The sequence below is a fragment of the Equus przewalskii genome, chromosome 24 (assembly GCF_037783145.1).
Source record: "Equus przewalskii isolate Varuska chromosome 24, EquPr2, whole genome shotgun sequence".
Classification (NCBI taxonomy): domain Eukaryota; kingdom Metazoa; phylum Chordata; class Mammalia; order Perissodactyla; family Equidae; genus Equus; species Equus przewalskii.
In genome coordinates this window covers 10,419,212-10,442,912 of record NC_091854.1, presented here as the reverse complement: position 1 = coordinate 10,442,912, position 23,701 = coordinate 10,419,212, and positions in this window count along the sequence as shown.

The window sequence follows — 23,701 nt, the reverse complement described above, 5'->3', positions numbered from 1 at the left end:
TAAATTTATTCTTTCCCCTTCAGCTTCTTTAAAAGACATAAAATTGTATAAATCACTAGTTAGAGCAACAGTATAATATGCTTCAGGATCGTATTACGAGAATGATAACACATATATATGCACAAAAAGGGAGAAGAGAGAATAAAGTTATGGAGTTATAGAAGTAACATTTCTGTGTCTTACTGGAATTAGTTTAGCATAATTTTGAGACGGAGAAGTTATATATACGGTTAGCCCTGGAGCAACCACTAAGAAAATAATAGATCTCAATGTTCTTTCACTTTAAGACTTTGGTAAAAGAAGAGCAAACTAAATCTAAAGCAAGCAGAAGGAAGAAAATAATAAAGATTTTTGTAAATGAGAGAAAAATCAAGGACACCAAAAGCTGATTCTTTGAAAAGACTAACAAAATTGACAAACTTTTAGCTCAACTGGTCAAGAAAAAAAAAGACAGAAGACTCAAATTAGGAATGAAATAGAGGACTTTACTGGTGACTTTACAGAAGTAAAAAAGATTGTAAGGCAATACTGTGGACAACACATGCCAGCAAATTAGTTAGAAAAAATGCACAAATTCCTAGAAAGACACAAACTACCGAAACTGTCTCAAGAAGAAATAGCCCATCTGAATAGACTTATAACAAATAAAGAGATTTAATTACTAATCAAAAAACCACCATCAAGAAAGGCTCAGGCCCAAATGGCTTCACTGGTGAATTCTACGAAATATTTGAAGAAGAATTAATACCAATTCCTCCCAAACTTGGCAAAAAATAGAAGAGGAAATTTACCCCAATTCCCCAAAATTATCTTACCACATTTCCTTTTTTCTCTGTCTGAACTGTTTGAGAGTTAGTTAGAGACATATTTCGTCTTTACTCCTAAATAATCCAGTGGGTTTTTTCTAAAACAGCAATTATCTTACAGAACCACAAGGTATTGACGTAATGTTCTTAGGTTATACACTTTTTTTGGTAGCTGCTTTTGTGAAAAGCTGGAATTCTGCCCCTTCCCCTTGGAAGGGAACCTTGAATGTCTGAACAGACATTTTAGGACAGTCATTGCAAATGTAAAACGGACATGTAGGTGTAAGAAGTGAGTAGTTAATATCTTTTATCTATCTGCCTATCTACGTTATTGTGAAATGACAGAAGTTTGAGTCAAGACTTCTGGCATCCTGTGGTGTCATTCTTTAAGCTTTTAAGGTGAGGGATTTAAGTCATTCTGTTAGGACTACTTAGGTCCTGACCTTGAGGTAATAAACAATATTCAAATTTTAAAAACTGTTCACACGATTATGATATCTTCACTAGTCTATTCCAGAACTAAAATTTGCGTATGGTGTTCACTTAGTAAATTATTTTCACCAGGACAGACAGTACTTATAAAATATGGTTTTCAAACTGGGTGAATATATCAAAACCCCTCAAAATATGTTGAAGAATCCACAGAGCATAAAAAGGCTTGAATTTACTTGAATTCCATGTAAACCAAATATAAAAGCAATTGCCAATGTCTTAAAGAAAATTCACTATTATTTTGAATGAGTTGTTGCAAATATTACATTTTAAAATGAGGATTGCTCTGCTGGAGGTCATGATGAAAAGTGACATTCTTCAAATAATGGAAATTTCATGGGAATCATTGAACTACTTGCTGAATTTCATCCATTTATGCATGACTACTTGAAGAAATGCCAAAGTTGAAAAAAACAAGTATAGTACCTGAATCTAAAAGAGATTATGATGAATTAGTCAAAATAAAAGGAAAACATGTATAAAGTGAAGAGTTAGAGTCCAAAAACTACCCCATTATTGTAGGTTTTTCATGATTTTGAGAAATACTCATCAATTGGTGATTATTGTGTGCTTCAGTAATTTCAGAAAACCATGAAAACTTTTTCTTTTTCCCAAAGGAAATCATTTATCTGTGACATTGTTCAGCAAAATGAAACATGTTCCGGATGATTGTAACTTGCCATTGAATAACATTTGTAGGCATTAGTATGACTACATCATGTGACAACGTAGCTATTATAAAAAGTAAAAACAAAGGGCTTCATGCACTCTTTAAAAAATATTAATAAATAAGTCAAATGTGCTATGTGGAGCTCACTCCCTTTCTCATCAGAGAATAAGCTGAGCTTCTAGTACCTGAAGTTATTGAATCCTTAAGTATCTTTCCAGTTATGTTTTCTCCTTGGGTTAGTCTTGTCTTGTAGAAGGAGTGTTTTAAGCACACAGCTCAACTTTTTAAAAATAACATGAGTGGGATGCCCACTTTTGGCTCTGACAAGGAAAATCTAGAATGGGTGGTGGAGGAGGGAGTTGATGGACATCAATTATAGCCTGTGACAAGTTGCAGGAGCAAAGTCTATGGCATGTACCACTAGCTCATGTATATTAAGTCGTTTATACAATTGCAGATGGTCACCAACTTGAAGATATGGTGATGGATTGAGTTTAATGAAGGGCACAGTGATCCAAGAGGTGCAAGGGGTGAACCATTTTAGATGCATCTGGAGCACTGACTGGAATCCTCTCAGTCTCACCTCTGATCCCAGCTGTGGCTGCAGTGGGCAGTTCAAAGAAGGCCTAACTTATCTCAGGTGGGTAGCATCTTGCTTTATTAGGATGTGTAAAACCCACATCCTCACAAGAGATTACAGGGGTTATGAGATTGCAGTTTCCCGCTCAGTAACTTCCCTCTCTTGGCCTTTCTCGGACATGCTGGCCATGATCTTCGCCTAGGGCCTTTGCACTTGGTGTTTCTTCTGTGACTTATGCTGGTTCCCTAGATATCTAAGTGACCTACTCCCTTACAGCTTTAGGTGTTGCTGAAATGTCAGTTCATTGATGCTATTTTTGACCCCCTGTATAAAACTGGCGTACTCCAAATTGTCAGTACTTCAAACAGTGCCTGACCCATAAGGCTTTAATAAGTGTATGTTGATTGAATGAATCCAAGTTGTGGAAGTGAACATGTTGGTTAAAGATTATGCTCTTCTTTATTTTTATTTTTCTTCTGAGGAACATTTGCCCTGACCTAACATCTGTTGCCAATCTTCCACTTTTTTGCTTGAGGAAGATTAGCCCTGGGCTCACATCTATTGCCGATATTCCTCTACGTTATATGTGAGTAGCTGCCACAACATGGCTGCTGACAAGTGGTGTAGGTCCATGCCTGGGAACCTAACTCGGGATGCTGAAGTGGAGAGTGCCAAACTTAACCACTAGGCTATTGGGCCAGCCCCAAGGTTATGCTCTTTTTAAAAACTTTTGAGACATGTGAAATTTGCCTCTAGAAATATTTGCAGTCCCCCCCCACTTCTCCAAGTGTCTGTAAAAGCATCTGTCCTTTCACATCCTCCCAAATAGATGGAATCATGCTTTTTAGTCTTAGCTAAACTGAGAGGTAGAAAATGACATGCTGTTTTACTAGACAATTTTTCATGACTAGTGAAAAAAGCCATATAATTATATAATTATTTTTACCACATTTTCTTCTCATAGTTTGTAGGCTTTTTTGAGGTATTGAAGCCTGGGTTAGCGTTATAATAAGTAAAATGCACTTGCCTACTGTATGGCAGGCATTGTACTAAATTCTTTATAGGTGTTATTAATTAAACATAATTTTGCTTCTGATCTAGTTATTATTATTTTCATTTTACAGACCAGTAACTACAGTTTAAAGATGTTTAATGGCTTTTTCACAGCAGTTCACTGGGCCGCAAGGCCTTGACAGTTAGTTGATTTGGAATTTACTCAAATGATGTGTCAGTTTAAAAGAAGAAGGTCAAATTTAGGTTCATCTATGGCTCTGTCCTGTATTTGCAAAAGTAGACTGAAATACTCTGGTACTGTATGTCCCTCCCTTTATCCTCACTAACTATGATGCCTGATTAGTTCTTTTATAAATGAAATGTCTGGGGCTGGCCCGGTGGCACAGCGGTTAAGTATGCACATTCTGCTTTGGTGGCCCGGGGTTCACTGGTTCAGATCCTGGGTGCGGACACGGCACAGCTTGGCAATCCATGCTGTGGCAGGGGTCCCACATATAAAGTAGAGGAAGATGGGCATGGATGTTAGCTCAGGGCCGTGTGTTCAGTGGTTTTACTGAACACACGCCAGTTGAAAGTGAAAGCAGGGGCAAGCTCCTAGTTTCCCAGAAATAAGACTGGATGTTCAGAAAACAGCTACTTCCTGATTAGTAGAATGAATTGTGGGCAGTTTTCCTGCATTTTGTTTTTATATCAGCCTGCATGAAAAATTTTCTATGGACTTTTTCTTTAAGTGTTGAATACAAGGAAGCTGTATTTTTCTGACCTTCCATTTTACTTGGATTTGAAGTCTCTAGAATACTTATGTTATTCTAAAAGATAGTCACAGACCAAATTAATTTTCATGGTAGTATTATTAAATTAAGTATCCATATATATACATATATTTAGTCGTTTCAAATGTTGTCCAGAATCGTAGGTCCCAAGAAGAGACTCTGAATTTCAGAGTAGAATGTTTTTATATTAAGTGCTTTTCACAGGAAGAACTCCATGCAGCATGTTCCAGGGCACTCAGCAGCAGAGATTCATTTGTTCAGCTGGGGTCACTGAGTCATATTCAACGGAGGCAAGACTAGCAAGTTTGAAAAACAATCTGAGTATGTGTGTGTACAGAGAGCATATGTACTGTGTGCACAGCTCTGTGCTAGGAGCTGAGGGGTGTATGAGGATTAATTACACACAGTCATTGCCCTGAACATGATTTAATCTGGTGGATGAGATTGACTTGCGCGCAAATCAAAGCAAAGGAGTGGATGGGAGGGGGAAGGAGGAGCACTGATTACTGAGGTAGCTAGTCTCAAGATCTTAAAATGCAAACATTTAAATCTTTTACTCATGAAGAATTTATTTTGATGTCAGTTATATGAAATGGATTGAATTTTAGTTTTTAAAAAAAATAGCCTGACAGTTGTTCTTTTTCAAATTTAAATTTATTTCCCAACCATCTATTCTGTTCTGTTCTCTGTCTATCCTGGTAAACTCAATATACACTTTAACTGACTATCAGTTATATTTTGTTTTAATAACATAGTGAAGTCTTTTCCAATGCACTGTTTCGGCTCCTCTTACCAACAAATTCTTCTCAGTGAAAATCAGGATTTCTTTGTGAAGTTCCTCCAGAATTGGGATTATATTAGATATAACAGGCAAATAAAAACTGATTTATAGATACTATATTTAGTTAATTGCTTTCATTTTGGAATTTGGATTTTTGCTCTATTTATTTAAAACCCATTTTTAGTCTTTCAGTGTTATTTGTTAGTTTTCTATATTTCTATGCAAATTCAAATTATTGATTGTCTATTGTTGCATCATTTTTCCATCTTTTCTTTTTTATTCTAGTTAAGAAACAACATAAAATTTAACTATTTTAAGTGTACAGATTAAATACACTTAAATGTTAATTATATTCACATTGCTGTGCAATAGATCTCTAGAGATTTTTCATCTTGCAAAACTGAAACTCTTCTTATCAAATAACTTCCTCTTACCCTGTCACCCCAGCCCTTGGCAACCACCATCCTACTTTCTGTTTCTATGAGTTTAATTACCTTAGATACCTCATATAAGTGGAATTACAAAGTATTTGTCTTTTTGTAACTGGATTATTTCATTTAAAATATCTTCATGGTTAACACATGTTATAGCATGTGATAAATTTCCTTTTTTAAGGATGAGTAACATTCCATTGTATGTATATACAGCATTTTCTGTATCCATTCATCTGTCGATAGGGATATATAGTTGCTTTTACCACTTGACTATTGTGAATACTGCTGCAATGAACATGGTGTGCAAATATCTCTTCGAGATCTTGCTTTCAGTTCTTTTGGATATATACCCAGGAGTAGAGTTTCTGGATCATATGGTAATTCTATTTTTAATTTTGTGAGGAACCATGATACAGTTTTCCATGGCAGTTGCATCATTTTTCATTCCCACCCACATTGCACAAGAGTTGCAGTTTCTCCATATCCTCACCAATATTTGTTATTTTCTATTTTTTTAAATAGCAGTCATCCTAATAGGTGTGAGGTGATATCTCATTGTAGGTTTGATTTGCATTTGTTTGATGATTAGTGATATTGAGCATCTTTTCATCTGCTCATTGGTCATTTGTATGTGTTCTTTGGAGAAATGTCTCTGCAACTCCTTTGACCATGTTTTAACAGGGTTATTTGTTTTTCATTGCTGTGAATTGTAAGAGTTCTTTATATATTTTGAATATTTGTTCCACTATCAGATATATGATTTTCAAATATTTTCTCCTGTTATGTAGGTTGCCTTTTCACTCTTTTGGCTGTTTCCTTTGATGCAAAGAAGTTTTAAAGGTTGATGTAGTCCCATTTGTCTACTTTTGCTTTTGGTGCCATATCCAAGGAATCATTGTCAAATCAATGTCATGAAACTTTCCCTTATGTTTTCTTCTAGTTTTATAGTTATAAGTCTTATGTCTAGATCTTTAATATATTTTGAGTTAATTTTTATATACATTTTAAGGATCCTACTTCATTCTTTTGTATGTGGATATTCAGTCTTCCCAAAACGATTTGTTGAAGAGAGTGTCTTTTCCCCATTGTGTGGTTGTGAAGCTTGTTGAAGATCATTTGACCATATATGTGAGGGTTTATTTCTGAGCTGTCTATATGTCTGTCTTCATGCCAGTACTGTATTGTGTTGATTACTGTAGCATTATAGTATATTTTGAAATCAGAAAGTCTGAGGCCTCCAACTTTAATCTTCTTTTTGAGGATTATTGTGGCTATTCAGGGTCCCTTGAGAGTCCATATGAATTTTAGGGTGGTTTTTTATGTTTTTTCAAAAAATGCCATTGGGATTTTGATAGGGATTGCATTGAATATGTAGATTGTGTTGGGTAGTATGAACATTTTAACAACTTTAAGTCTTATATTCCATGAACATGGGATGCCTTGCCATTTATTGGTGACTTCTTTAGCTTTTGGAAAGTTTTATAATTTTCAGTGTACAGATCTTTTGTCTTCATGGTTTAATTTTATTAATTATTTTTATAATTTATATATAATGATTCATTAATTATTTTATTCTTTTTGATACTATTGTAATGAAATTGTTTTCATAATTTCTTTTTTGGATTGCTTATTGCTAGTGTAGAGAAATGCAATTGATTTTTGTGTGTTGATTTTATATCCTGCAACCTTGTTGAATTCATTTATTAGTTCTGACATGTTTTTTTGTGAAGTCTTTAGGGTTTTCAATCACCTCATCTATAGACAGAAGTGATGTTACTTCTTCCTTTCTGATTTGGATGCCTTTCACTTATTTTTCTAATCTAATTGCTCAAGCTTGGAATTCTAGTTCCCTGTTGAATAGAAATGGCAAGAGCAGGCATTGTTGCCTTATTCCTGATCTCATAGGGAACGTTTCAGTTCTGCATCTTTGAGTATATTGTTAGCTGTGAGTTTTACATTTATAGCCTATATTATTTTGAAGTAGTTTCTTTCTATTCCTGTTTTATTGAATATTTTTATCATGAAAGGGTGCTGAATTTAGTCAAATGCTTTTTCTGCATCAGCCAAGATGATCATGTGGTTTTTGTCTTTTATTCTATTATGTGGTATAATATGTAGATTGACTTTCATGTGTTGAACAATCCTTTAATTCCAGGCATAATTCCCACTTTGCTGTGGTATATAGTCTTTTTAATATGCTGTTGAATTCTGTTGAATACTACTTTGTTGAGGATTTTTGCATCAACATTCATCAAGGGTACTGGTCTGTAGTTTTCTTTTTTTTTTTTAAAGATTTTATTTTTTCCTTTTTCTCCCCAAAGCCCCCCGGTACATAGTTGTATATTCTTCGTTGTGGGTCCTTCTAGTTGTGGCATGTGAGACGCTGCCTCAGCGTGGTCTGATGAGCAGTGCCATGTCCGCGCCCAGGATTCGAACCAACGAAACACTGGGCCGCCTGTAGCAGAGCGCGCGAACTTAACCACTCGGCCACGGGGCCAGCCCCCAGTAGTTTTCTTTTTTTATAGTAGAATCATGTGCTGCATAGCAACGCATTGGTCAATGGCAGACTACATATGTGATAATGGTTCCATAAGACTATAATTGAGCTGAAAAATTTCTGCTGCTCATTGCTGTCATAGCTGTTGGAACATTGTAGTGTAATGAATTACTCACATGTTTGTGGTGATGCTGGTGTAAACAAAGCTACTGTGCTCCCCGTTATATAAAAGTATAGCACATATAGGGTGGTGTCAGCATCACAGTGGAGTGAGTTGTTCCCTTTGGAACGAGGGGTGCAGCCCCCCTCCTTTCCCCTGGCTGCAGCCATCTGGGGCTAGGATCCTCACAGTGTTGTGCAAGCTTTTAAGTGGTCACTGCAAGTGGAGCAGAAATGGCAGGTGCTGTGGCTTGTGTGACTGCAAGTGGAGCAGAAACAGTGGGCACTGCAGCTACTACTACTGTGAGTGGATGTGGGGAGCAATAGGCATCCCTGTCTGTCTCCAAGTGGATAAAGCATACACACCCATCCCCCTTCCCTGGCAGTGGCCAGGTCTTTCCAGCAGTGGGGAAGAATACAAAACTTAGATTTTCCCCACTGGGGCGGGGTAGCCTGACTTGAGTTTTCAAAACACACTTGCTAGCACCAGAGACCAGAGGCTTCAAAAACAAGCAAAAAACCCAACCTCTCCCAGCTTATCTTCTGCTCACCCCCAGCAGTGGCAGATGGAACCTGAGACCATGGGCTTCAGGAACCACAACAGAACTGGTGGCACCACCTCCATTGGAGACACTCCCAATACCAACTCCAACAGCAGCAGGTGCTGGAAACAAGTTCCTGGGCCCCTGTCAGTGACAGCAACACCTGTGAACCCAGTGTCCCTGGCAGTGGTGCAATCATGACTTCCAGGCAACCCGGGAGCAGCAGCAGGGGTGGTGCATGGGGCAGCAGCATCCGAGCACATGGAGAACCTGTGGAGAGCCAGCAGAGGAACAAGAGACCCAGGTGATCCTGGAAACTCACAGCCTGTGGGAATCCTGTGAGAATTGCTCACAGCCTGGTGACCCTGGTGGCGACAACTGAGATTGCAGTGATATCATAAGCAGCAAGGACCCAGAAACCTCAAAGGCACAAGTGGCACAAGGAGGGCACTGATGATGCCTCTAGCAGAGGCAGTAGAGATAGGAAAGTGCAGGCTCTCAAATACAATCAGAAGCAGCTCAGAACCAAAGTAACCAAAGCTGTACCCAAATAAGAATGGTGTTTACTACCACAAATATACCAGCAGAGGATCAATTCATCAAATACTATGAAGAACTACAGTTAAATGGCAGAACAGAAAGAGAATGACAACTTTCCAGAAACCAAACTTGAAGTCACAGAAGATTACAATCTGACAGAGGATTCAAAATAACTGTCATGAAGAAACTCAGCAAGTTACAAGAAAACTCAGAAAGACACTTCACTGAGCTCAGGAATAAACTTAATGAACAGGAGTACTTCACCAAAGATATTGAAACTCTAAGAAAAACCAAACAGAAATTCTGGAGATAAAGAAAACAATTAATGAGATGAAAAATAATGTAGAAAGCATTAAAAATAGGGCAGACTATATGGAGGAGAGAATTGGTGAGCTGGAAGATAGAAACCTAGAAATGATTCAGGTCGGGGAGAGAGAACTAAGATTTTTTTTTAAATGAGGAAATTCTTTGAGAACTAACTGACTCAATTAGGAAAAGTAATATAAGGGTAATAGGTATACCAAAAGGAGAAGAGAGAGAGAAAAAGGAGCAGAGAATTTATTCAAAGCAATAATAGCTGAGAACTTCCCAAACTTGGGGGAGGAATTGAAAATGCAAGCACATGATGCTAATAGAAGTCCTAATTACCTCAATGCAAAAAAGACCTTCTCCAAGGTGTATAATATTAAAACTGTCAAAAGCCAATGACAAAGAAAAAATATTAAGGACAGCAAGAAAGAAGAAAATAACCTACAAAGGAACCCCCATCAGGCTTTTAGCAGATTTTTCAGTAGAAACCCTACAGGTTAGGAGAGAGTGGAATAATATATTCAAAATACTGAAAGACAAAAATTATTTTCCAAGAGTACTCTACTCAGTGAAATTATCCTTCAGATATGATGGAGAAATAAAAGCCTGCCTAGTCAAACAAAAGCTGAGGGAGTTTATCACCACTAGACCTGTCTTATAAGAATTGTTGAAAGGAGCCCTCCTACCTGAAACAAAAAAGTCAAAGGTTTACAAAGTTTTGAGCAAGGAGGTAAATAGATAGAATCAGAAAATTGCAGCTGTCTATCAGCTATCAGCATAGGGTAGTCAACACTTAATTATAACATAAAGGGTAAAGGGAAAGAAAGTGTCAAGAATAACTATAACCACGTCAATCTGATCACAAACTCACAACACAAAAAAGAATAATCTGTGACAATAAAAACACAGAAGGGGAAGAGGAAAAGGCTGCATAGGCTAATGGAGATAAGAGACTATCAGAAAAAAGACTATCTCATCTATGAGATCTGTTATACAAGCCTCAGGGTAACCACAAAACAAAAAATCAGAGCAGAGTCACAAATCATGAATAAAGAGGAAACTGAGGAAACCATCACAGAAAACCACCAAACTCATATGGCAGACAGGGAAATATAAGGGAAAAGAAGCAATGGAAAGATAGAACACCAGGAAAAAAAAAGAGAAAGTGGCAGTATTAAGCCTTCATATATCAATAATCATTCTAAATATAAATGGGTTGAATTCACCAATCAAAAGACACTGAGAGGCTGCATGAATTAAAAAACAAGACTCGACAATATGCTGCCTCTAGGAAACATATATCGACTCTAAAGACAAACATAGGCTTAGAATGAAGGGACGGAAGATGATACTCCAAGCAAATGGCAACCAAAAGAAATCGGGTGTAGTTACACATATATCAGACAAAATAGACTTCAGGATGAAAACAATAACAAGAGACAAAGACAGACATTATATAACAATATAAGGTACATTCCACCAGGAAGACATAACACATTAATTCATATGCACCTAACACAAGAACACGGAAGTATATAAAGCAACTATTAACAGACCTACAGGGAAAAATTGACAGCAGCAGAATAATTTTTGGGGACCTTAAACCCCACTTAGATCAATGGATAGATCATCCAGAGAGAAAGTCATAAGGAAACAGTGGCCTTAAATGAAATACTAAGCCAGATGAACTTAATAGACATATGTAGAATATGCCATCCCCAAAGAGCAGAATCTACACTATTCTAAAGTGCACATAGAATATTCTCAAAGATAGACCATAAGATGGGAAACAAAGCAAACCTCAGTAAATTTAAGAATACTGAAATCATATCAAGCATCTTTTCTGACCACAGTGCTATGAAGCCAGAAATCAACTACAAGAAAAAAGCTTGGAAAGTCACAAATACACAGAGACTAAACAACATGCTACTGAAAAACCATTGGATCAATCAAGAAATAAAAATAGAAACCAAGACAATATTTAGAGACAAATGAAAATGAAAACACAACACAGCAAGTCTTAGAGGATCCAGCAAAAGTGGTACTAAGGGGGAAGTTTATAGCAGTACAGGCCTACCTGAAGAAACAAGAAGAATCTCAAATAAGCAATCTTACACTATACCTAAAAGAACTAGAAAAAGAAGAAAAAAAAAAGCCCAAAGTCAACAGAAGGAAGGAAATAATAAAACTCAGAGTAGAAATATATGTAATAGGGATTAAAAAAATTAGAAAGAATCAATGAAACTAAGAGCTCACCCTTTGAGAAGATAAACAAAATTGATAAACCCTTAGCCAGAATCAAAAAGAAAAAAAGAGAAGACTCAAGTACATAAAATAAGAAATGAAAGAGGAGAAATTACAGTGGATACCAGAGAAATGCAAAGGATTATAAGAGAATATTATGAAAAGTTACTTGCCAACAAATTGGATAACCTAGAAGAAATGGATGAATTCTTAGACTCATACAACCTCCCAAAACTGAATCAAGAAATAGAAAACAGAATAGACCAATCAGAAGTAAAGAGATTGAAATAGTAATAGTAAAACTTCTCAAAAAACAAAAGTCCAGGACCAGACAGCTTCTCTGGTGCATTTTACCAAACATTCAAAGAAGATTTAATATGTATCTTTCTCAAACTCTTCCAAAAAATTGAAGAGGAAAGGATGCTTCCTAACTCATTCTGACATCAAAATCAGACAAGGACAACTCAAAAAAGAAAAATTACAGGCCAATATAGCTAATGAACAGAGATGCAAAAGTCTTCAACAAAATATTAGCAAATCAAAAACAATACATTAAAAAGATCATGTGCCATGATCAAGTGGGATTTATTCCAGGAATGCAGGGATGGTTCAAGATTCACAAATCAATCAATGTGATACACAACATTAATAAAATAAATAATAAAAGTCATATGATCATGTCAACAAATGCAGAGAAAGTATTTGATAGGATCCAACACCCATTTATGATAAAAACTCTCAATAAAATGAGTATAGAAGCAATGTATATCAATCTAAATAAAGGCCATATATGACAAACCCACAGCCAACATCAAATTCAATGTTGAAAAATTGAAAGCTATTCCTCTGAGAACAGGAACAAGACAAGGATGCCCACACTTACCACTCTGATTCAACATAGTACTGGAAGTCCTACCCAGAGAAATTAGGCAAGAAAAAGAAATAAAAGGGATCCAAACTGGAAAGGAAAAAGTAAAATTTTCTCTATTTGTGGATGACATGAGTCTATATATGGAAAACCCTAAAGAATTCACCAAAAAACTAGTAGAAATAATCAATGTCTACAGTAAAGTTGCAAGGCATGAAACCAACATACAAAAATTGTTCGCATTTCTATACACTAACAATGAACTAGCATAATGAGAAATCAAGACTACGATCCCATTTACAATCATAAGCAAAAGAATAAGATATCTAGGAATAAATTTAACCAAGGAAATGAAAGACATATACATTGAAAACTATAAGACATTATAGAGTGAAATTGAAGATGACATAAAGCAATGGAATTATATTTTGTGCTCTTGGATTGGAAGAATAAAGATAGTGAAAAAGTCCATTTTACCTAAAGCAACCTATATATTCAATGCAATCCCAATGAGAATCCCATTGGCATTTTTCAGGGAAATAGAACAAGGAAGCCTACAATTTATATGGAACAGCAAAAGACCTTGAATAGCCAAAGCAATCCTGAGAAAAAGTACAAAGTTGGAGGTATCACAGTCCCTGAATTCCAAATATACCACAGAGCTATAGTAATCAAAACAACATGGTACTGGCAGAAAAACAGACACACAGATCAATGGTACAGAATTGAGAGCCCAGAAATAAAATCACACATCTGTGAACAGCTAATCTTTGACAAAGGAGCCAAGAATTTACAACGGAGAAAGGAAAGTCTCTTCAATAAATGGTGTTGGGAAAACTTGGTTACCATGTGCAAAAGAATGAAAGTAGACCATTATCTTATACCATACACAAAAATTAACTCAAAATGGATTAAAGGTTTGAATGTAAGACCTGAAACCATAAAACTCTTAGAAGAAAATATAGGCAGTACACTTTTTGACATCAGTCTTAGCACTATCTTTTTGAATATCATATCTAATCAGGCAAGGGAAATAAGAGAAGATAAACAAGTGGGACTACATCAGATTAAAAAACTCCTGCACAGCAAAGAAAATCATCAACAAAATGGAAAAATAACCCACTAACTGGAAGAAAATATTTGCAAATCATATATTTGACAAGGGGTTAATTTCCACAATATATGAAGAACTCATACAACTCAACAACAACAAAATGAACAACTCAATCAAAAAAAGGGGAGAGGATATGAACAGACATTTTTCCAAAGAAGATATACAGATGCTCAAGAGACACATGGACAGATGTTCAACATCACTAATTATTAGGGAAATCCAAATCAAAATTACAATAGGATATTACCTCACACCTGTCAGAATGGCTGTAATTAACAAGACAAGAAACAAGAAGTGTTGGAGAGGATGTGGAGAAAAGGGAGCCCTCATACACTGCTGGTGGGAATGCAAACAGATACAACCACTATGGAAAACAGTATAGAAGTTTCTCAAAAAATTAAAAATAGTAATACCACATGGTCCAGCTGTCCCACTACTGGGTACTTATCCAAAGAACATGAAATCAGCATTTCAAAGAGATTTATGCACCCCTATGTTCATTGCAGCATTATTCACAATAGATAAGACATGGAAGCAAGCCAAGCGTCCATCAATGAATAAATGGATAAAGAAGATGTGGTATGTAGCTACAATGGAATACTTCTCAGTCATAAAAAAGACAAAATTCTGTCATTTGCAACAACACAAATGGACCTTGAGGGTATTATGCTAAGTGAAATAAGTCAGAGAGACAAAGAGAAACACCGTGTGATTTCACTCATGTGGAAAGATAAACAAACACATGGATAAAGAGAACAGAGTAGTGGTTACCAGAGGGAAGGGGATGGGGGGAGTACGTAAGAGGTAAAGAGGCACATACATATGGTGATGGATAAAAACTAGACTATTGGGAGTGAACATGACAGTCTATACAGACACTGAAATATAATAATGTACACCCAAAATTTATACTATGTAAGCCAATACAACCTCAAAAAATGAATAAATAGTAATAATAATAAAAGGAGAGTTATGAAGTCAAAAGAAATATCAGAGAGGTAGACACCTGGTCAAAACAAAAACAAATAAAAAAATGATCAAATATTTTCAACAAAATTATGAAATTAAATGCAATAAGAGAACTAATTCTTAAAAAGTGAAGTTTGCGATGTAGTCAAAGTTTAATAACAATCTGTAAGTCATAAAATATATCCATCAAACTAGAAAATTAGAGAAAGCAAGAAAACAGGCTAGACTTATATTACATAGGGGATGGGTAGACTATAGATATTTTGACACTAAAATTGAGAAAGTAGGCTTAAATACTTGTGTTGTGTATATATGTAATACTCAAACAATTCCTAGTGGAACAAAAATTTGATATTTAACTTTGAAGTTATTAGGACAACTAAAAGAAGTTCACCTATCTGGTTCTTATAGCAAATGAGAGAGAATAAAGAGAAATGGCAAGGAATGAATCTATCTCTTCTGCCAGAAATAAGCTCCCTCATGTTTGGGGCAGATCACTTTTATTAACTGATGTATTATGTTCTATTCAGTACACCTGAAATTTATACAATGTTATAAGCCAATATGACCTCAATAAAATAATTTTTAAAAAAGTATAGCAATACAGTTATGTACATAATACTTGATAATGGTAATAAATGACTATGTTACTGGTTTATGTATGTGCTATATTATACTTTTTATTGTTATTTTAGAATGTGCTTTTTCTTATTTATAAAGAAATGTTTATTGTAAAACATTATGCTGTGTTATTCTGGCAGAAGCCTCATATATCTCGTGTTCACCATGTCACTTGATTGCATCATTTTCTCTTGTGCTTGCTTCAACCTCATGGTGTTATGTTCATCATGGCCCCTAAATATACAAAACCCACTGCTAATGTTGCCAGTAAGAGGCCACATCAAGTGATTGATCTGGAAATGAAATTAAAAGTGATAAAGGACCATGAAGATGGAAAATCAGTGATGGTTATTTCTCATCAGTCCCATTCTACCACAGCTACAATCTTGAAGAATAAGAACAAAGTGATGGAAGCTATTAACAGATCTGCTTCATTGAAGGCAACGGACTAACAAAAATTTGAGAAGGGTCTATATCAGACATGGAGAAACTTTTAATGATCTAGATTGAAGACCAGACACAGAAGCACATTCCTTTCAGCACCATGATGATCATGGCAAAGCAAAAGGCTGGAACTAACTATGCTGTTGAATTTACTGCTAGCTCTGGGTCGTTTAAACAATTCAAGAATTGTTATTCATTACATATTGTGAAAGTGAGTGTTGAGTCTGTGAGTGCTGATGTGAAGGCAGCTGAAGTATTTTTGGAAATTCTAAATAAACTGATTGTGGATGGAAATGACTTGCCAGAGCAAATATTCAATATGGATGAAAGCTCCCTATTCTATAAATGGATGCCTGAAAGGACTTTCAACCATAAAGAGATGAAGTCATTGCCAGATTTCAAGTCTTTTCAGGATATCAGTCTTTCTTTGGGGCAATATTGTAGGCTACAAATTGAAATCCTTTGTAATCTGGTGCAGTAGGAACCCCAGGACCTTCAACCATATCAATGAGCACACACTGGCAGTGTATTAAAGGAGCAAGAATAAGTCACGGGTGACCCAGTTCCTCTTCCAAGGTATCCTCCTGAATTACTATGCCAACAAAATGGAGAAGTACAGTTTGGAGAATAGCATATCTTTCAAGATTTTGCTTATTGTTAATAGTGCTCCTAGACATCCTACTTTTATTGGCGATCTTCATCCCAATATCAAAGTGGTGCTTCTCCCTCCAAATACCACCTCTTCAATCCAATCTGTGGATTAAGAAGTTATAGTAGCTTTTAAGGCTTACTATCTGAGGAAGACCTTTGCCCAGGCTATTGTTGAAACTGAGAAAGACACAGAAGACACTGATACAATTTTGGAAGGATTACAAAATCTAGGACGCATCAAGAATCTTGCTTGGGTTTGGGGTGATATAATCAAGCAGTGTCTGACTGGTGTCTGGAAGACGTCACTCAAGAAATTTTTTCATGACTTCAAAGGATTTTCCAAGGATGAGGAGGTTGCAAAAATCAACAAGGCTGTGGTTGAGATGGCAAACAACTTTAACCTGGGAATGGATGAGGATGACACTGAAGAGCTCCTAGAAGAACTGACTAATGAAGAGTTATTGGAATTGGAAGAGGAATGCATAGCTGAAGAAGAGGCGAGAGAAAAGGAAACTGCAGGAGAAGAAAAAGAAGAACCCTCAAGAAAATTCACAGTGAAGGGTTTAGCAGAAGATTTGCAGACCTCAACAATCTCCTTAAAACGTTTGAAAACATGGACCGCCACACTGAAAGCTTTTCATTAATAGAGAGGAATGTTCATGGTGCATTTTCCGCTTACAAATCTGCTATGCAAATCTATGATGAAAAAAGAAACAAAGAAAGCAAACTACCATGGACATATTTCTAGAAAGAGTGACACCTCCTCAAGAAGAATCGCGGGCAGTTTCTTCAGGAGCTATTCCAGCAGAAGGCATTGTTATCATGGGAGATGACAGCTTTATGAGTGTTATTGCTCCTAAGGACCTTCCAGTGGGTCAAGATGTGGAGGTGTAAGACAGTGATATTAATGATCTTGACCCTGTGTTGGTCTACGCTAATGTACGCGTTTGTGCCTTAGTTTTCAACAAAAAAGCCTAAAAAGTAAAAAAAAAAACAAATGAAAATTTAAAAAAAATATAAAAAACCTTATGGAATAAGGATATAAAGAAAGAAAATATTTAGCTGATTCTGCATCATGATGTGAAGGGGCAGGGCTAGAGGCCACATGTGGGACCGCGTCTTAAGGTCCTCAGCACCAGTGGTATGTGAGTTGTGGATGCAAAGCAAGGTTTGGAATGTAAAGACCCAAAGATAGGCTGTGCAAAAATTTTCCCGTCATAAGTTTAATAACCTTTTAAATGAAGAATTCGGTTCTTACCAATGCTTGGTCACAAAATGGAAATTTGGTAAAAAAAATGTAAGTTTCTTGTCAGGAATATATTCAATAATGCACATATACAAATGTAAATTCACCACATATTATTCCTTTTTGAATGGCAACCATAGACTAGAACTCACCCTAATGCCTGTGTTTCTAATTCATAAACCTCTACTAGTTCCAGGAAAGCAAGTATGATTGTGTGTAAAGTAGTTTTATTCTTCCCGGCTAATTGGATTGTGTGTATTGCACGTGTAAAAATTTCACCAGGGCAGCGAAACCATCTGCCAAAGAAATGTTCCTAAGACAAGGTTTCTACACGTACCTTTGGGAAAATACTGAGGAGCATGGCTGCTGGATTACATTGTCAAGTATGTTTAGTTTTAGAACAAACTGCCTTCCAAAGTGGCTGTACATTTTGCATTCCTGCCAGCAATGGAGGAGAGTTCTTGATACTCCTCATCCTTGCCATCTTTTGGTGAAATCAGTGTTTTGGATTCTGTGAGTTCCAATAGGTGTTAGTGGTATCTCATTGTTTTAATTTGCAATTTCTTAATGACATCTGATGTTAACAATCTTTTCATATGCTTATTTACTGTCTATATCTTCTTTGGTGAGGTGTCCATTTGAATCTTTTGCTCAGTTTTGAATTGGGTGGCTCATGGTCTTATTGTTGACTTTTAAGAGTTATTTGTGTATTTTGGAAAATATTCTTTTATCAGATATGTCTTTTGGAAATATTTTCTTCCAGTCTGTGGCTTGTCTGCTCATTCTTTTGAAGCAATATCTTTTTATTTTTTTCATCATGCTGACGCCAACTTCCTTCAAATTTTTATAAGAATTTTAAAATGTGTTTAGCCACTGTCTTGAAGCAAATTGTGAATTATAAAAATAATGCAAGCACAAGCAAAACCAATAATTTGGGCTATGAAATTAGAAGACAACTTAAAATGGCCTATAATAGGACATCTATAACATATTTTTCAAGAAATCTGAAGGCAGGTCATGAAAGGTAGTGTTACATGTGCAGCTCAATGAGCCTCATTAATGATCCAAGTTTCTTTTTCCTTTATTCTCTGACTATGTCATTTTTATTTTCCTGGGACAGCAACCCTCATGTTCCCAAAATGATAGCTGTCATTCTAGGCATTGCATTTTTGCTCAGCATACTGATAATGAAAAGGTATTGTTTTTCCCAAGTTTTCTTTATTCTCCATGAAGAAAATATTTCCCCAGAAGCCCTTCAACAGGCCTGGACCTCAGTGCAGAGGGATAAAACAACCACAATGTCCATAAACCAAATCCAATTTGTTATTTTCTGAGTGTTTATTAACTTTAACAAAAGCAAATCCGGACTTAGATGAGGTGAGACTTTATTCAGATGTAAGACTATTGTAATCAAGAGAACACTTTGATCTCAGGAATCTGCAAATTTCTCAATATTAAACATACAAAGGTGTTTCTTTTATAAAGTAGAGAGGGGTAAGCAAAGCTTTAGAGAAACTTTTAAGGAATTTGGGCAAGCAACGGGAAATGACCAGCAGAGGCTGGCCGGAAGTGTTGTGCTGTGATTCTCAGAACCATCTGATAAGGTGACATGTTTCTGTTTTTAGTATTTGATCAGGCTTGGGGGCAGGCAGAGTGCAGGGACCTGTAGGGAGGAGTGAGGGCTGACTAAACTTGGGTTAAGACAAAGCAGAGGGTAAAAAATGGATAATTTTGAACACTTGGTCCACTTCCCGACTCATTCCACTAACTCCAACATCCTCCTTTGTCTTTACATGAAGATAGTATTTAAGGTGGTGGCTTTGGCCATTCTTGCCAGTTACTCAGTTTTCCTGGGTTTCTCGCATGTAAACATGTTGCTAAATTAGTTTGATTTTCTCCTGTTATTCTGTCTCATGTCAATCTAATTCTTAGGTGAGCCAGTAGAACCTAGAAGGTAGAGGAATATTTCTTCCTTCTCTACATTCTCCTGCCTTTCTCTTCAATGATGCCAAAATTCAGCTTCACAATCAGAGAATATTATATTGTGAAAATGGGTTTATTCTTTTATTTTGGGAAGGAAGACCCAAGACTTTAAATCACTACTTTGCAAGGCCTGATTAAATTCTGAAAGAATTGAAGATACACCTCCAGCTCATTCCCTGGGTAGGTGGGTTGGGTCTTTGTCCAGTCACTTGTAAAAGCATCCATCATCAACCTTGTCTTCTCTTTTCTCAGCATGTTTTGCTGTTTGAGTAGAACTATTCACTGCCTGACCGTAAGCTATACACCTACAGGCAGGATTCTCAATATGTTCCAGTAGACTGATTGCTCTTTAGCAGGGGCTTTACACTGAGTTTTGTTTCTTATTGTTTTCCTCAGCAACTCATATGCTCTTCTAAACTGCATCTCACAAGCTTCTCAGTCCAACTTTCACTTTTGTCAAAACTGACTTTAGTGGAGCCATTTTAAAATGGAGTCAGAGCTGCCTTTCCAGAGAAACTGACTTAGTGTCTTGAATCTTGGACTGGGCCAAAATGGCAATTGTTTTACAAGGAATTGTTTGAGAAGTTAGTGGGAGGACGGGTATCCTGATCGCAAAGACTGAGGATTGTGGACATTCTGAAGGTAGAATCAATATTCAATCAATGTTTAGCCAAGACTAGCTCTCTGCCTCCAACTGCAATTAAAATTGTTTGTAATACAACCTCCCTAGTTTGCCCTTAAAAGCCCCTGACTTTTATTCCCTAGTGGAACACTATTTGAGTTTTCTGTCTGAGCTGTGCTGAATTGCAATTCTTTGATCCCAGATAAACCCTTTGCCTCTTAAACAGGTTTCTTTTTGGCAGGTTGACGGTTTGAGAGGCATGGTGACACAGGTATGAATGCTTAGTTCAGGCAAAAGTAAATTTGACTTATGGATCAGTATTTGGCAGTAGACCTATGAAGGGTTAGTTCCTCTTTGTAAGAACTATTGACAGAGGATCTCAAAGGCAAGAGATAAGAATTAGAGAGGACTTTAACTCTCTCCAAGAGAGGAGACCTGAGGCTCCTGCCTGTTGAATTCTCCATTTCCACCTTGGCTGTGCTGGGGTTCAGGGCAGGCCACCCCCAGATGCGCAAGATGTGGACTATTTCGATCTGAAGACAATAAAGGCTCAAAAGACTCAGGAAGAGCATCCGACCTTCTCCCACAAACTGCCTAAAAGACTTCAACATAGAAGGCCTGTTCCAGGAAGCAGCTCATACCATATGATAGCTATAGTAGGATGTAAAATAGATGTGATAAAAGGTGACCAACAAACCCAATTTTTTGGCCTAGCAAAACCTGTTTAACAAAGATTTGCATTCCATCTCTATGTAAATTGTCTTCGTCCCCTGTGAAGCCCCAAATCACTATCCCCAACATTCTCCTTGTCTGTAGCTGAAGATACTTAAACAGGCAGCCTCAGCCAGATGGCTGAGTTACTCACTTTCTTCCGCGTTTCTCCCAGGTATACATGCTATTAAATTTTGCTTGATTTTCTCCTGCTAACCTGCCTCTTTGATTATATGGCCAGACATAAGAACCTTAAGGAAAAGCGGCGGGGGGAAGGTGGTGAATTCTCCCACTTCCCTGACAGCTGTGATCTATTGCCACAGCTGCCTTTTTCCCACTGTTTCTCAGTGCGTACATCATCCTAATTCCTTCTTCTTCTGGAGTTCTACTTAAACAGGACAATTGTGTTTAAGTTTAAACTTTACTCAAAGTTTTGGTGATGGTGGGTGATTTTGTCAGTCTGACATCTTTTGAGGCCTCCTTTTTCTGTATTGGATCATCCTTTTCTCTACCTCCAATCCCCAAGTTACTGTTCACTGTTTTACATACAGCAGTTTACATAGTGATGAGGTGACTAGTCCATTACTCCAAACCAGGTTCCTACCCTACCTTTGTATACTCAAGAACTCATTCATGTATGCTGGTAAACTAAAGGTCATCTTCTCTGTATGATCAGACTTTATAAAAAATCTTTCCAAATTAGCATAGCTCTGCTTGCACAGTATAAGTCTCATCCTGCTGGATTTGGTCAGATTCTATGGTGATTTATTTGAGTAAAATAAATGGGATTGTTTGTGTACTTAAATGTATTCACTCACAAAATCCCTTTGCAAATATTGTGTCTGTCCTAGTAGGAACAGAACGTACTTACTTGACCAAGTGCATGACTCCTACCCCAAAGCCAAGGGATTAAAAGATTACTTACTCTCTATAAAATGGTGGAAGTAAGAAACTATCTTTCTTACTTTCATTCCTTTTTTCAACTTATTTTGTCTACACGCATTTGATAATCATGCCGTAAATAATGGCAGGCTAGATATGGGGAAAAACCTTTCCACTACAGAACACCTATAAATGACGAAAGAAATGTTACTAACATTTTTAAATGTATAGCTGAGTTCACGAGAACACAAGTGAAGCTCCCAGGAATCCAATATGAAAAAATAGGAAGAAAACCACGGGAGTAAGTGGAATCTGAAGCTGTGACTTCCCTGAGGCCATGCACCATCTTCGTGTTAGCATCCTTGACTCTTACTGACCATAAGAAAAGCAAAGGATGGGGCCTTGGAGCTGAGATAGGTAGGTTTTGGTAACTCCAAACTCAGAATAAGTTGGAGATCTTTAAGGACTTCCGGGAAAGGATTACTCAATAAATATCCATCTATGGCAGAGGAAATCGTGCCTGTTTTGGCCGACCTTAGAATTTAAAAATAAAAACTTCCTTCAGTGTTTTGGATTGAATTTACATTCCCAGTTTGGTTTAGGAAAGTAGTTAAATTGGGCTGAACTTGGTAGGGCTCCAGGGCACCTGGCAGCAGCACGTCATTTTTGTCAGGCCATCTTCAACTTGGACCCGGAGGGTTCCCACAGATATAGTCCAGAGGCACATGGGGTCAAAGTGCAAATTTGAACAGGTAGCCATCCCCCACAGCAAAAGTCATTGAAAGCAGCAAACAACAGAAAGAACTTTGAGGATTCTGGACACTAACTTTGAATTCACATTATAAAATAAAATGTCTACACTGTTTAAAAATATAAGAGAGAGCATAAAAATAAGCAAGAAATGAAATGCTGTAGGGGAGAAAGACAATACCTCTACCTTCTAGGTCCTTCTGGCTGGTCTAAGTATTAAGTTACCATGTGACAGAATAACAAGGGGAAATCCAACAAAGTTTAATAACAGGTATGCTTGAGAGAAATCCAGGAAAACTGAGTAACTGGCCAGAATGGCTGAAGCTGCCACCTTAAGTACTATCTTCAGCTAAAGACAAAGGAGGTTGTTAGGGGTCATAGTTTGCGACTTCAAAGAGGAGGAAGGCAATTCACATGGAGATGGAAAAGCAAATGTTTGATAAGCAAGTGTTTGCTGGGTCATCTATAGACAATGATACCAGAATGAAATCTTTTGATAAAATGGCCCTTGCTGGGTGCCTTCCTGTCTACCACATCTAGAATTATCTATGGTGATAGCCCCTTCCTGGGGCAGGACCTTCTATCCTGAATTCTTTTAGGTGATTAAGGGGAAGTTCAAAGTCTCTTTCAGAGTCTTTTGTCCTTAAAAATAATCAAGGCAAAGAGACATATTATGGGGTGGTCAATTTTGATGCCCCACAGCACCATAAAATACTACTATGCAGATGTTGAGAAAGTATTAAAACATTTCTCTTGAATGGATAATATAGTTAACCTTGACAGTTGAATCAGAAAACAAGGTAATTCTGGAAAAAGCAACTGTGAAGATAGTTCTGGATAAACTATCAAGAATACAGTACAGAGAGACAAAGATCTGGTAAATATGAAAAGGCATGGGGACTAGATCAGGAAACCTAAGTAGCATTCCAAAGAGAAAGGGAGGAATAGTATGCAAAGAAATAATAACTGGAATTTTCCAGAATTGACAAATGACATGAA